A 16,935-nucleotide genomic window follows, 5' to 3' on the forward strand; every position below is an offset into this window, starting at 1 on the left:
AAAACCGAGTGGATGGTGCTTTCCCACTTCTTCAAAATTTGCAATTTGTAATTTGGTCATAACTTTTGGATCCGGGTGACCATTTTAGGTGAATTACCACTTGTTTTCTTTGTTTTTTCATTCTCTATCCATCTACGACTTTTAATCTTCTTATCAAAGATTATGTAACATCCCGAGCATTTAAGTGAATTTGAATTAATTATCTCGTATTATTGAAATTTTGGTCTTTTGAGTCAAAATTGAGATAATTTGATATAATAATTAATTTAAATTAATTTGATAAGAGATACATACATATAAGCTAAAAGAAAAGTAAAAAAATGGCAAATTCCAAATTTAAACCTTGCAGTCGCACAAATGCCCCATACTCAAGTATTCTCTTTCTCTCTCTTCAGATTTTATCTGCGAGACACGGACAAAAGCTCCACCTTTCCTCCGATTAGACGCCGCTACGCATCACCCTAGCTGATCATCACTCTCAATCACCACCGCTTTCTGCCGCATAATCAGTCTCCCTAGCCACTGTCGTTTGCGCTGTTATTGTCGCTCTTCGCCGGATTTGAGATTTTTGGTAAGATTTTGAGGGTTTTGTCACTTTCTTGGGATGGTTCTTGAATATTTTTTAAGTTTTTGGACCAAGATTATGTTGTCCAAAATGTGAAGGTTAGATTTGGAGTTTTAGAGCTTTTTGAGGTGCTATCCGCCTTGGGGAACGTTGTTAAACATCCTTTTTAGTAAGTTTTGTGGGTGTTGCTTGAATTTCATAAGTACCTATTGATTTTTGGGATATATTTAAGTTTACCCACATTATTTCATATGCTAAATTGAAATTTTGGAGGGGGATAAGTCTCTATCCAGTTGGTTCGAGAGGGTTTCAGTGACTTTTTGGTTAGTGATTAGGGCCTTGAAACCTTTTAGATTGGTTTATGTTGCTGTAAATATGGTTTATAACCCTTAATTGTGATTTATACATAGATTCGGATCTTTATGCAAAGTTGGGAGTTGTTTTGGAGAAAATTACGTATTAGGTAAGTTTTAAGTTTTAAGTTGATTTTATGTTGTGGAATTAAGCCATAGAGGTTGACGTTAAGTTTGGTTGGATTGTTAGGGTTTGATTTAAGTTTGCTCAACCCAAAAATAGGTTTTTGCTTGGATTATTACATTTAGCCTTAATTTCGTGGTAAGTAGCTTTACTACTAGAACGCCTATATACTAGTCAAGATAAATAAATAATTTTATTTTTCTAAACAACGGTAGAAAAGTCGTATTATATTCATTTTCATGATTGACAAGTTTTGTAAAGCATGCTATGAATTATTTTGAGGCATTATGCTATGATTTTATGTTGTAGGACCCTTATGCACGTTGCATGCTAATTTAGTTCTGTTCGTGACAATTGCTCTTCTACCTGTAGCAATCCACCCGTTTATGTATGTCTTGAAGGGATCGAACGTTTCAATCCCGCAATAGAAGCAATGAAATTGTGGTCTTTGATTTCATGAAATAATTAAAAATACAAAAACATAAAGGGGTTACCATATCTTTGCCAATACACAACTGCAGCAAAATCTTCGCCTTGAATTGACATTCTCCTCTTCGAGATCTCCTTCTTCTAGGAGATCTTCCTTGCTATGACTCTAGCAAGGATCCGGTTTGTGGGAACCTCTCTTGAAAGATGTGAAGGGAATATAGAAGGAGAATTTAAGAGAACCTTTCTCTAAGTTAGAGATAAGATTTTCTAGAGAGAATCTCTGTAAAATAATTGCATGTCGTTGTATATCCTTTTAGGGCTCCCCAGGGCCTTTTATATCTCAGTGGGTTAATCTTAATCCTAGTAGGATAATCGTTATTTAATTATAATTATCTACTAATATCTCATATTAAAAAGATAATTATAGTTATCCATTTTAATATCTTATATTAAAAATTTTAATATTCATTAATTCTCTCATTATCTATTTAATTCGAATCTCATTCAAATTAAATAATTTATCTATTTGAATCTCATTCAAATAAAATCTTAAAGTAAAGTATGTTTTAATTGTACCCAATACAATTAATTTTTTTCTCTCATAAATTTGAACGTTTCAAAATTTCTTTCAGGATATTTGATCCTTGTTGGTCGTGATGGGCTAGCAATGGAACCTTATGGACCTACAGATTATAAGCTTCAATGACCCAAGATTAATTAGCTAAACTTTTTATTTTATTAACCTTCATTCATTAACAACAGGACAAACCACTATAGACCCATAAAACTTTTGTGCACGGTAGGACAAGTTGTGCCCATGGATATAATCATGATGAGCAAGTCGATCCTTCATAAGTTATTCACAATTACAGATGGGTCAAAAGTTTGTTTTACCCTTATAATTACTCATTTTCTTTAAGTACCACTGATCCTTTAATGAACAATTTGTTTATAGTCCAATTATAATACAAGTCTCTCTCGGGCCAGTGAACCCCTTGTTCAAGTCCTGAAGTCAACACTTAAGGAACTACTCATCTATTTACCACGGAAAGAGTAAATTCCATCTTATGAAGTTATGTTGCCAACTCACTGTTCGATCAAGTCCCCAAAAGGTTAGGCATATTAAATCGACGACTTAAGCCACGCTCATTCTTACAAATAAAAGAACGAGAGATAACACCCAAAATGTGTTATCTTAGTGCCTCTAGTCTCGCTCATATATGAAGTTTAATGTGTTTATATGATTATAATTATAGGACCATGAGTAATTCATGCGTTATGGAGCATTACGAACTGTTCAGGGTTAATTTGCATCAATTAGAAGCTAATTAAAGCAATTAGGCTTCAAAGGAGGAAAATGACGAAAATGCCCTTAAAGGTAGGGCACCATGCAGCGCAGCAGCGTTGTGCGTCATGCTGCAAGGTAGTAGCGCCCAGGCAAGAGCATCGCAGCGCTACCCTGTGGCGCCGCGACGCTCTGGAACTTCACGAACCCACGCATGCTTGTGCAATGCTACGCTTCGGCAGAAAGACCCTTTTAGGGCCTAGTGCCGCAGGATACCTTATAAAATCTCTTCATTTTTTAGGTTAGAAACATCTCTACATTCGGCCTCTAGCCGATTTTCTTCCCCATTTCCTCTCTTCCACTTGTGTTTTCTTTCTTTCTCTCATGTAATTTCTTGGAGCGATGCCTAGTTTTGTCTTCTCCAACATCATGAGAAGGTAAAATCTGGGTTTTCTAGTTTAGAGAATTTAGAACCTTTGTAATTCTTGGAGTGTTTTTTTTAATGTAATTCATTTTTCTTGTATATGAGTTTCTTTCTGATTAACTTGCGTTATGATTGTATTTTTTTCATGATTTTCTGACAAACTACTTGAAAATGTATGATTGAATGTTTTAGATTAAGATATAATATGTGACATTAAATTATAGATTAATCTCTAAGAAACAATAGGTTAGAATAGCTTGTGATTTCTGGTCGACAATAAAGAGCATTATTCTATTGAACAAGGGGAAACCATATTGAATGTATAATTAGGCGATTGTAAATTAAATGTTCATCCTAGCATAATCCCTAAAGTATAATGCGGTTAGTTTAAGTGTTTAGAATGGATTATTCTACTCATGTTGGATAATTAGGTAATTAGGACTATCGGTTAGATTTCTAATTAATTGGGCTAAGTATAGGCAAGAAGCTAAAATCATGTTTGATAATTCAATGATTGAAATTACATTGGACAATTTCATTCCTTTAAGCTAGAACATTTCCTTTGATTACATTTCTATCATTAACTTTCATGTCTTTACTTTTATGCATATTCAAATATCAAACCATACCAAACCTTTCCCCTTCCTTTACCATTTTAACTGAAAATGAGCTTTGAGGAACTAATCTTCGTGCTTCCCTGTGGTTTGATCCGGTCTTGTTAATGAGGTTACTAGTTAGTGAAGAACTAGATCATGAATTATAAATATTTATTTGATTGGCTGCGAGAGGTTTATGATATTCTTTCCTCCTATCGATCATAACTCACTCAGATTAATATTGAGTCACACATGATCATCCTATGAAATATTAATCTCACCAATTAACAGATTTACAAAGAGAGATTAATTATTTCGTGGTCCTGTCTTATGCAAACTCTTTGTATAGGATATCCTCACTCACATGTCTCCACATAAATAGTTTGGATCAAACCATTTATAACTATTACAAAGTGGATCGTATCCATAGTGTCACTCGGATAAAGCACCCAATCTTATCTATGTACTATACACCTTTAGGTTATTACTTGAACATAATCTACCTGTATGCCAACTACATACTATTCAAGACTACATACAATAACCTTAGATTTGTACTATTAACAGATAAATTAATATTGCATATTTAATTATAATTAATTAACTACGAGGCTTTAGGACACAAATCCCAATACATATTCAAGTCCACCAGATTATATGTGCCTTCAGATTCACCAAATTAAGTGTGTTTTCTAGTTCACTAGATTATGTGTGCCTTAAGGTCCACCAATTCACGTATGCCTTCAGGTCCACTAGATATTATGAGTACATCTTGTTGGGATGTATTTCCTAAGTCTCGTAGTTAATAATTTATTTGAAATAATGGTTGGTTACTTAAAATATGTAATAATTAGAGTTATCCATTAAGGAAAAACCAAGGTTATTTCTGTTGGATTTTATGCCCTAAAACTCGTAGATCGTAAATGTAAATAATTGACCGTCATCAATAAAAAGTTGTCGATGTTATTTCAATAAGTGTTATTGATTATGTTGTATTCTATTTTGTCTTAATAACCCTAAATCCAATCAACTAACATCTTAGGTTGTTTGATGAGTCTTGAACAGTATGTGGAGACATATGGGGATCAATGCTCAAGATACAGCTCAAAGAGTCTGTAGTATAGGGATAAGACTGGATACCTCATCTTGGTGACACTATAGATATGGTCCACTTGTATTTGATACAAACACAATGATCCAATGAATTTGTGTAGGTGACATGCGAGTAGATGTATCCTATGCAATGAGTTTGCATAAGACCGGACAGAAAAATAGTGACCACTAAATGTAACACCGTTGACTAATTAGGTTTCGATTTCAATAGGATGACCTCGACAACTTAGTCTTAATCCTGAGTATATTATGAACTTCTGTTGACGAAGGACTGACCTTTGATTTGTATGAGTAAGAGCGACTAGTTAGCCGATTCAATAAGCCTTCCATTTTGGGGACAAGACTGAGGGAGGAGCTGAGAATATAATAATACAAGATGGATTTCACTCATTCCCGACTTTAGGGTAAGTAGATAAGTGTTCCCTTAAGTGGTGCCTCCAGAACTTGAACAAAGGGTCCTACCCTCTCACTGGCTCGAAAGGGGTTTCTATTTAATGGTTGGATCATAAACAGATTGTTCATTAGAGAAACAATGATACTTAAGGATATAGAGGTAACCCAAGGGTAAAATGCTCATTTGACCCAGCTAGTGTTACGAACACTCGTGAAGGACTAACTTGCTGACATTGGTCTATATCCATGGACACAGAAATATATCAACTGTAAGAAGACTATAGTTGTGGATCTTTCGTAGAGTATATCCACAGTTAACGAATATTGATTAATTTGGTTAATGAGTTTAGCCAATTAATCTCATATCATTGGAGCTTCTGATTTGTAGGTCCATAAGGTCCCCTTCCTAGCTCGTAACGGGAATTGAGGTAACTATGTCTTGAATTGAATTTGAAATATTCAAATTCACTAAGGGAAATAATATAATGTATAATGACACATTATAATATGAAGTTTATATTTTATTTAAACTTTAGAATAAAAATTTAATTTTAGATATGATTCAAAATTTATTTATGGGAGAGTTAAATATTTGAAGGAGTTCAAATATTAATTCAATGTGAATTGGATTCATATTAAAACTATAGGGTAAAAATTAATGTATATTTGATGCACATTAAAACTATAGGTTACAAGAGAAATACAATTGAATATGACTAAAGTGTAGAACAAAATATGGTAATTATTTAATTAGAGAATTAAATAGTTATTTAATTTAATTTGATTTAATATGATTTAATTAAATTAATTGAATTAAAACTATGGGTTATGTGAGAGATGTTTCATTAATATGATTTAAATGAAATAGTTAATTAAATTAGATTTAATTAATTATCAATTTAATTAATTTAATTAACTAATCAGATAACTCCTACATAGGGGAGTTATATGAAATGTGTTTGATCGCATGTTGCTCCCTCTCTCTGTTGATCAAAAGCACTATTTTTTTTATCACCAAGGAGATGTTTTCACAAAAGAATTCTGAATTTTTTTTCTCTCATTTTCTGTCCTTTCCCAATTTCAATTGGTTTCCATAAACCAAAGGCTTCATAGATTTCTCAAAGAATAGGGAGGTAACACCTATGGTTGTGTAGATTTCGTGAAATCAAATTGGAGTTTTGACTTTTGTTTTGGTTATACAAAAGTAAATCTTAATCTTTATTCTCTAATTGCATGCTTAACCTAGGTTATTTTTACAGTAGTCAATTTTGATTGGTCTCTGTATTTTTCTAGGATTGCCTAGTGTATAGGTATTTCAAAAAACCCAAATTAATAACAAGTTAGGTTCTGTGTTTTCTGCTGCAATTAGGGTTTTTATCCCTACAATTTGTTGGGCCTGCTCACTTAATTTCTTGAATAAGAAAAAACCCAAATGATGAAATGGGTTCAGCTGAACAGATCTATGATCAAAAGCCTGGTTAATTTGCCCTAAAAACTTTGGTAGGTAGATTGCTTGGCTCTAGTTGCTACACGACCTTCCAACTGATGTGCAACACGTGGTGAATACCACTTTCACTACCTGATGGAAGAGAAACCACTTTCTGATGGGAAAAGAAATTAACAAACAAATTTTATTTTCTCTCTCTCTCGTTTCAGTCCTCTGTTCGCATAAATGCTCTCTAACCCTCTTTTCTTCCTGATTGTTTACGTGAGTTTACTGTGTGAATGAAGAAGAAGATGAACATGCAATGTGATAAAGAGAAAGAAGAGAAGAAGAGCTACACGGAGATGTACGTGGTTCGGCAATAGAGTGCCTACATCCATAGGAAGGAGAAGAACTTTTATTATTCAAGAGCTAAGTCACTTTCTTTACAGATCTTATAGCTTTTCTTGTAAGTTTATGAAAAGATTACACTACTAAATGTAAATTAGCATATTTATACTTTGAGCTGATACAAGTAGTTACATAAAAAACTATAAAGAAAGTGTAAAAAGTCGTTGAAGTCTTGATTTGTATGCTTGAGCTTATTTTATACTTCAAATCTCCACCTTAAGCTCAACATGCAAGCTTTTCTCCTTCCAGATCTAACTTGTCTTCAACCTTTTTTCAGGTAGTTGGAAGTCGATCTGACTAAGATAGTTGGAGAGCTTGAGCTTTGAAACAGGTTTGGTAAGCATATCAGCACCATTCTCACTGGTATAGATTTTGTGTACTTTGACTTCACCTTTTTCTATTCTATCCCTTACAAAATGATATTTTATATCTATATGTTTAGTCCATGAGCGGTATTGAGGGTTTTTGGAAAGATGAATGGCACTTTGGTTATCACAGTAGATCTTAACTACTGTTTGATTGATACCAAAGTCCTTCATCAACCCCTTTAACCACAATGCTTCTTTTATAGCTTCTGATAATGACATGTATTCTGCTTTAGTAGTAGATAGGGTTGTGAGTGACTGAATATTTTCTTTCCAACATAGTAAATTTGAACCATATAATAATAGATAACCTGTTAATGATCTTCTTTTGTCTTGGTCACCTGCAAAATCTAAATCAACATATCTATATAGCTCTAATTCTGTTTCTTTTGTACTTTGATATGTTAATTTAGATTTTTTAGACCATATTAAGTATCTTAATATCCATTTTGTTGCTTCCTAGTGCCTTTTTCCAGGGTTAGACATGTATCTACTGACAAGACTAGTACAAGGATAAGTCTGGTCTAGTTGATATCATTAGATACATTAAACTACCTACTGCTTGGTTGTAAGGGATTAATTGCATTTGAGTCAAATGTTCTATATCAGTTTCCTTAGGTGAATTATCTGAGGAGAGTTTAAAATGACTAGCAATAGGTATAGTAACAGGTTTAGCATTAGACATATTGAACCTTTTAATAACCTTTTCACAGTAGTTTGTTTGACTGATGTTGAGGATAGAGGAAGCCCTATCTCTGTTTATTTCAATCCCAAGAATCTTTTTAGACTGACTCAATTCTTTCATGTCAAACTCTCTCTTTAGGAGATCTTTGATATGTTTTATATCCTCCTTAGATTTTCCAGCTAGCAACATATCATCCACATAGAGGAGTAAATAGACTTTGTCCTTATAGATAGTTGAATTAACATAAGAACAAATGTCATAGGTACTTCTATGGAACCCAATACTCTCTATGTAGTCATTGAATCTTTTGTACCAGCATCTAGGGGATTGTTTAAGACCATATATAGATTTGTTTAGGAAACAAAAAATATCTTTCTTTCCTCTTTCTTCAAACCCTTTAGGTTGAACGATATAGATAACCTCTTCTAGATTTCCATCAAGGAAAGTTTTTTTAACATCTAGTTGATCTAATTCAAGGTTGTATTGAGCAACTAAAGATAGCAGAAGTCTAATAGAGGTTTGCTTTACTACTGGTGAAAAAATTCAAAATAGTCTATGCCTTCCCTTTGGATAAATACCTTATCCACTAACCTAGCCTTATACCTAGGTTTTTCTTCTTTAGTAGAACCCTCTTTTAGTTTATATATCCACTTGGAAGCTATAGGCTTCCATCCTTTAGGAAGAGGGACTAGGGTCCAAGTGTTGTTGACACTGAGTGATTCCATTTCTTCACACATAGCTTCAATCCAAGACCTAGCATTAGGGCAGCTCACTGCCTCTTCAAAAGTAGCAGGTTCTTGGTCATTAGAAGCTATTGTGGCATTTAGAACTAGATTCATGTAATTAGTTTCATTATACCTAGCTGGAGGAACTATCACTCTTCTTTGTCTATCCCTAGTTAATAAGTACTGACTCAAATCAGGTTGAGTTTCAGTATGCTTAGTAGCCTCACCTGAGTTTTCTTCTTCTTCTTCTTCAGATTCATTAGAAGGGTTGTAACTAGTGGATGAATCTTTAGTGTCTCCACTTCAATCCTAGCAGTAGTAGGGTTTTTAGGAACTTCACAGGTTGTCTTTTCTTTTTGCATAAACATTTGTTTCTCTCTAAAAGTAACATCCCTACTTACAACAAATCTTTTCTCAATAGGATTCCACATCTTAAAGCCTTTAACACCTTCTGAGAACCCAACAAATATAAACTTCACTGCCTTAGATTTTAGTTTCCCTTGACTTTGGTGAATATAGCCAACACATCCAAATACCCTTAGATTTTCTAAGTTAGGAGGATGTTTTGTCCATTTTTCTTCAAGAGTTAGGAAGTTTAGGGAGGAATGAGGACACCTATTTAAGGTGAAAACAGTGTAGCTTGCTGCCTCATCCCAATACTTTCCACTAAGAATAGCATCTGAAAGAAGACATCTAACCCTTTCCATGGTTGTTCTATTAAGTCTCTCAGCAACTCCATTATGTTGAGGAGTAAATCTAACAGTCCTATGCTTAGTTATGCCTGTTTCTTTACAAGACTTATTAAACTCTTCACTACAGAATTCCAGTCCATTATCAGTTTTCATGTATTTAATTTCTTTAGAAGTTTGCTTCTCTATCATGAGTTTCCATTCCTTAAACTTATCAAACACTTGGTCTTTAGTTTTAAGGAAGTAAACCCAGTTTTTTCTAGAGAAGTCATCAGTGGAAGAGAGTAAACACCTTGAGCCACTTAGGCTAGGTGTAAGAGTTGGACCCCATAGGTCTGAGTGAATACAATCTAGGATAGTCTTTGTGGTATGTTGTGCTTTAGTAAAACTTTGTCTTTTAGCGTTTCCTAAAATACAATGTTCACAGAAAGTTAGATTATCTAAGAGACCTTTAGGTAGAATCCCTTGCTTAGATAAGACTTCTAGGCCTTTAGCACTAATGTGAGACAGTCTCTTGTGCCAAACATCAGCCTTAGTGATCTCATTTGTGGTGGCAACATATGCCCCTGTCATCATTTCAACTCCTTTAACCACAAATAAGTCATTTACTTTTACCCCAACAAGTATTACCTTAGAGTCTTTTAACACCTCAAGGGTTCCTTCTTTGCCCCTATATTCACACCCAATTGCATCAAGCATTCCTAAGGAAATTAGGTTTCTCTTAAGAAGTGGAACATATCTTACATTTCTAAGAAGTTTAATAGTTCTATCCTTAAGTTTCATAGAAACAAAGCCAATGCCTTCTATCTTACAGCCTTGGTTGTTTCCCATGTAAACCATTTCTTCTTCAATTTCTTTATAGGTATTGAACCATGGTCTCATAGAGGTCATGTGATAGGTGCATCCAGAATCTAGGACCCAATCATGTTTTCCTAGGGGATTTACATGGTTAAGGTTAAGGCTAGAGCATCTGAATAGATATAACATCCTTCTACCATAGAAGCTTTAGGCTGTTTACCTTTAGAGTCTTTTTCTTTCTCTTGGTCCTTTCTTTTAAGAATAAAACAATCTTTGATTAAATGTCCTTTCTTTTTGTAGTATTTACATTTTAATTTCTGTTTAGGCTTATTTTCTTCCGAATTATGTGGTTTTCTATCCTTTGACTGATTTTGTTTAAAATTTCCTTTAACAAATAACCCTTCACCACTAGGATGATCCTTTTTGTCAGTTTGTAACTCTAGCTCTCTAGTTCTTAAAGCTGATATTATTGTATTAGTACTTATGTTATCCTTCCGTATTTTAGAGCATTTTTAATTTCCTTCTAGGGTTCAGGTAGAGAATTAAGAAGCACATAGGCCTCATTTTCATCCCCAAGTTTCTCTTCTAAGGTTTTGAATTCAGCAACAATTTTCTTGAATTCATCTAGATTATCAGTTAGAGACTTTGATGAATCCATTTTAAATGTAAAGAATTTCTCCCTAAGGTACATTTTACTAGGAAGATCCTTTGTAGCATATAAGTCTTCCAATTTAGTCCATATCCTATAGGTTGTTTCTTGATCTAAAACTTGCCTTAAAGCATTATCACTAAGGTTAAGACTAACGTACCACAAGCTGCCAGCTCCCAATCTTCTTTTTCTTGAGCTGTCAATAAGGCTGGGAGTGTAGATGGGTCAAGGAGAGCTCTGTAAGCCTTCTGTTGGCCAAGAATTGCTTTGATAGGCCAAAATCTCCTACCTGATGAATCTTGAATCTTCTCTACTTCAAATCTTACTACTGACATCTTGGAGTGAAACTTGAATCTTGAATCTTCAAGAACTGCAATCTTGTAAGTCTTTTGCTCTGATACCACTTTGTTGGGCCTGCTCACTTAATTTCTTGAATAAGAAAAAGCTCAAATGATGAAATGGGTTCAGCTGAACAGATCCATGATCAAAAGCCTATTTAATTTGCCCCAAAAAACTTTGGTAGGTAGATTGTTTGGCTCTGGTTGCTCCATGACCTTTCAGCTGATGTGCAACATATGGTGAATACCACTTTCACTGCCTGATGGAAGAGACACCACTTTTTGATGGGAAAAAAAATTAACAAACAAAATTTATTTTCTTTCTCTCTCTCGTTTCAGTCCTCTATTTGCATAAATGCTCTCTAACCGTCTTTTCTTATTGATTGTTTGCATGGTCTCTGTGTGAATGAAGAAGAAGATGAATATGCAATGTGATAAAGAGAAAAGAGAGAAAAAGAGCTACATGGAGATGTACGTGGTTCGGCAATAAAGTGTCTACATCCACAGGAAGGAGAAGAACTTTTATTATTCAAGAGCTAAATCACTTTCTTTACAGATCTTGTAGCTTTTCTTGTAAGTTTATGAAAAGATTATACTACTAAATGTAACTGATGCATATTTATACTTTGAATTGATACAAGTAGTTACATAACAAACTGTAAAGAAAGTGTAAAAAGCTGTTGAAGTCTTGATTTGTATGCTTGAGCTTATTTTATACTTCAAAATTTCATGAGACTTGAACAATATGTAGTGGACATACAGGTGGATCATGTTCAAGTGATAACCTAAAGCCTCTATAGTATATAGAGAAGGTAACACTACAGATACGACTCACTTTGTAAATGTTACAATTGTTGTAAAGTATCATAAATGATGTGATCCAAATAGTTCATATGGAGACATATAAGTGGGGTTGTATACCATACAAAGAATTTTTATAAGAGACATATGAGTGGGGGTTGTATATCATACAAAGAATTTGTATAAGGTTGAACTGCAAAATATTTAATCTCTCTTTGTGACACCGTTGACTGGTGAGATTAATATTTCATACGATAGTCATGTAACTCGATCTCAGTCCTGAGTGAGTTATGAACTTCTGTCTTAAAGGCAGTCGTTTGATTTGTATGGGTGAGAGTGGCCCGTGTCGTCATTTCAATAAGTCGGCCATTTTGGAGATTTGTCCGAGTAGAGAGTTGGGGACATTGCTACACAAGATGGAATTATGGCAGATCCAAAGTTTACTGCCGCCCGAAACCCTTGCTACACGAATAATATTTATAAATCACCGAATGTACAAGCGGCAATTCTAGGGTCGAACCTCAAGGAAGCATGGAAGATTAGTTCATCAAAGCTCGTTTAGCTAAAGTGGTAAATGGTGGGGGGGGAGGGAAGGTTGGTGTGGATTGATAATTGAAAAAGCATAAAACAAAGTGCAAGAAAAGTAAAGATAGAAACACAATTAATCGAGATGTCTTAGCTCAGAGGAATGGATTCACCCAATGTAATTTAGATCATTGAACTAATTTATGACTTAAACTTCTTGTTTATGCTTGGCCCAATTGATTGAAATCCCAACAAATGGTCCTAATTATTTAATTAATCAAAATGCACAGAAAACGAATCTGCTCCATACAAATTGACAAATTGCATTAAGTTCTAGTGATGACACTAAGATAAGCGTTTAACTTCCAATGTCTAATTAAACATTCATTATGGTTTCTCTCTAGGTTGATGGAAACAATACTATTCATTATAGACAACGAATTGCAAGCCTAACTAACCTATTGTTTCTTTGAGAATAACCTATAATTAAATGTCATATATTATAAGTTATCTCCAAGCATTCAAATTATACAACAAAATCATCGGTCGTCAATCAACAATAAAATCATACAATTCATAAATGTAAATTCGGATTAAAACCCATAAACAAGTTCGTATACATCATAAAATCGAAATCTCACAAAATAACATCGATTTCCTCAAAATCTCTAAGCTAAGAAACCAAAATCTTACCTTTCCATGGAGGATGAGAAGCTATAATCCAACATCTACTCGATTAACTACTAAAGAAACACCCAAAGAACAAAGTGGAAAAGAAAATAGCAGAGGAAAATCGGTTGGAGGCCGAATGTGGGTGATGTCTTATGCCCTAAATCGAAGACAAATATTTATACTGCAATGTCGCAACTTGCACTGCTGCAATGCATCGTCGCGACGTTACCCTGCCTCGTGTTGTGCGTCTGTTACCAATTCGAAGCGCTGCAATGCTACATGTAGCATCACAACACTGCCCTATTTCTTTAGTATTGATCAACTACTGCCTTGTAGCGTTACAACGCTCCATCTAGGGGCATTTTTATCCTTTCACGTCCTTTTGAAGCTCGATTGCTTAAATTAGCTTCTAATTGCTCCAAATTAACCCCAAACAACTCATAACGACTGATTCTACCTCCAAGATGCTAAATACCTCACTAAATAAACACATTAAACATAGTAACGTCCTAAAATTAAGAAGAAGAAAATAGCACATCTTTTGTGCTATCAAACACCCCCAACTTAATTCTTGATCATCCTCGAGCAAGGTAGAAGCACACATTCACACAAAAAGTTATGCTTGCTCAATCACAAAGGTCATTACACTAGTCTCAACAGTCTATAAGGATAAGATTTGCAATCAAAAAATGAAATCCGATTATAATCTATTAATTAAGCACATTTAAAAATGATTCAAAATTATTCATGCATGAGTGAGTCAAAAGCCCTACTAATTAAGCTCGCAAAACCCGGAATAGTTTTATAGGACCCTAAATTCATTTTTCCCCTACACTAGCTCAAAGGTTCAAGAGCCAAGCTTCCCAGACTCAACTTTGCAATGACACACTTAAGGAAACCAAACTTTTATTCTATTTCTTTTTCTCATCATTTTTAATTTTATATTTTTTTTTTACTTTACGCAAAAGAAGAAACCTTATCTAGACACGTCACCTTCGTTTTGGCTTGCCCACACGGGTTACGTGAAAGATCCGTAGTTATTGTATGTAAACTTAAGTATGTATGTGAGATATACAAGTGGATCATGCCTTAGCAATAACCTAAATTAAATGGTCTGTAGTATAATGACAAAGGAGGGATACCTTATCCTTATGACACTACGGATACGGCCTACTTTGTAGATAGTTACAAGTGTTATAACGTACTATAGATGGTATGATCCTGACCATTCATATGGAGACATGCAAGCGGGGATGTCCTATACAAAGAGTTTGCATAAGACCTAACCACGAGATGATTCGTCTCTTTATATAACGTCATTGATAATTGAGACTTACATCTCACTAAAATGACCATAGGTGACATAACCTTAATCTTGAGTGTTTTGGGAACGAAGGCGGTCCTTTGATTAGTATGGGTGAGAGTGGCCAGATTAGCAACTCAACAAGCCTACCTTTTTGGGGATTTGTTTGATTGGGGAGTTGGGAACTCAGTTACACAAGACGAAATTCACTCCTTCCCCGAAGCAAAGGTAAGTAGATAGATTGCTCCCTTAAAGGTTGATTCTGGGTCTTGAACATAGTGGCCACATCCTCTCTTTGGAAAAGAGGACCCAGTCATAGTAGGACTATGACTTATTGTTTATTAAAGGAATCAATGGTACTTAAAAAGTTTGATGTAATTACAGGGGAAAAAAAGGTAAATTAGCCCAGCTGTACGTACGAGCGATTTATGAAGGATTATCGCACTGTTGATTGGTTAATATGGACATAGAAATATATTTGTAGTGAGAAGAGTGTAGTTGTCGGTATTTAGTTGAGTGCACGGCAGTTAACAAATGGTGGAACTCGTGACTAAAGAGTTTAATCTATTATTCACGTACTATTGGAGCTTCAAGCTACAGGTCCATAAAGTCCCCTTGGTAGCTCAGTGGGTTCAAGTTGAGAATAAGATTTTAGGTTAGTTTGAAGTGTTCAAATTAACAAGAGGAAATTCGATTATATGTGATATAATCGATATGATGTATGAGATACATTATTTGGAGGAATTAATGTAAATATGATTTACATAAAGTACCATAAAATAGAAAAAGAACTATGGTTTATATGTTTCATATGATGAAATATTAAAGCTATAGGTTATAAATATAATATGATAAGTTGGTTATCATATTTATTTATAATATATTAATTATATGATAATTAATTTCTTTTTCTCTAAAACTGATTAAGTGGGAAGTTATTGGAAGTCTTATGGTAACCGTGAGATAAAAGGAAAATTGTTTTCCTAAATTTAGAAGTTGCTTCATTCGGAAAGTACTCACGGTGACAAGCTATCAAGTAAAAGAGTTTTGCTAATCGATAGCTGTTGAAAGACTAAACGATTGTGTAGAGTTGACTATACGATAGTCATTAAATTGATCGTTGCTACACGATCGAATGGCTAAGTCTATACGATAGGCTGCCGTTTACTAAACGATTGAGCACATCGTATATGCGATAGATTATGTTCTCATCTCCCACTTGCTCGATCGTCTACTCAATCGTATTCCTCCAATCTCTTCCTCAAGCCAAGATCATACAGAGAACACAATTCCTGGATTCTCATACCGAGAATATCAAGGTAACACTTGTGGTAGTGTCTATACTCTGTTCGTGAATCGAGTTGGACTCGATTGGGTTCGAGGAGCTGTTGCTGTTCGTTGTGTCCGTGGTCGTGTTATTGGAGTTTTTGTTTGTTGCATTTGGTTGTTATGGATGCATTGGAGACTAATCGAGGGATTCTTGAAAAATGGTTCTTCAAAGGTACGCATCTTCTATCCCTTGTATCATCATATAGCATGTTGTAGTTTCTGTATATGCATGTAGTTTCCATTTTAAGACTGTAATTTTTTGTGTTCAATCTGAATGGAATTTGGAACGATCCCTTCTGCTGTTCATGGAAATCCTTGTGTTTGATTTCCTTCATGGGTGTCATAGCCTCCCCAGGTTAATCATAACCCTACGAAAAAAAAGTAATCCCCTAAAAAGAATATCATACAAACTTGCTTTTATTTTACAACATGCTTCGCCGTTTACAAACTTTCTTTTCATTTACCCTACACTTGACTTTTACAATACAAAATAAGAGTTTGGCAAAAACTTAGGGATACATTACTAGGTTGAGCTTTTAGTCACTTAACACTTATCACCTAGGCCTTTCGGGTTGACAATAAAAATATAAGCCTAATGGGAGGAAAATTTTAATTTGCTTGCATTAATGGATATGTGTTGATGGTCATGTGCTGATCATGCGTTAATCCGAAGAATATGCATTATGTGTTAATCGTGTATGTGATGATCATTCTTTCCTATCACAAGTTTTCTTGCTCTCTCGCCAAGTATAATGAGATCACAAGTTTCTCGAGATGATCTGAGGTCGAACACGGGGACTTGCAACTAAAAGATGATTATAAAGTAATGTGTTTGAGGCAGAGAATAAAATAAAAAGAAAGAAGTTGATTACTATGTGTTACTCCTACTCCTAGCTAAACAAACTGAATAATCGAAGTTGACTATGAGAATTGGTAGAGA

General features: G+C 34.5%; 1 long non-coding RNA gene across 1 annotated transcript; it reads left to right on the top strand.

Annotated features, from left to right (window-relative positions):
* The first annotated feature begins 322 nt into the window (after positions 1-322).
* On the top strand, positions 323-12,106 carry LOC150034300 (uncharacterized). The gene is made up of 3 exons (XR_016531385.1): positions 323-571; positions 7,014-7,479; positions 11,778-12,106. It is a non-coding gene; the product is annotated as an uncharacterized LOC150034300 (long non-coding RNA).
* Positions 12,107-16,935: the final 4,829 nt, after the last annotated feature.

Source organism: Benincasa hispida, chromosome 8 (assembly GCF_027475165.1).
Source record: "Benincasa hispida cultivar pf3 chromosome 8, pf3_genome.v1.1, whole genome shotgun sequence".
In the NCBI taxonomy this organism is placed as follows: Eukaryota; Viridiplantae; Streptophyta; class Magnoliopsida; order Cucurbitales; family Cucurbitaceae; genus Benincasa; species Benincasa hispida.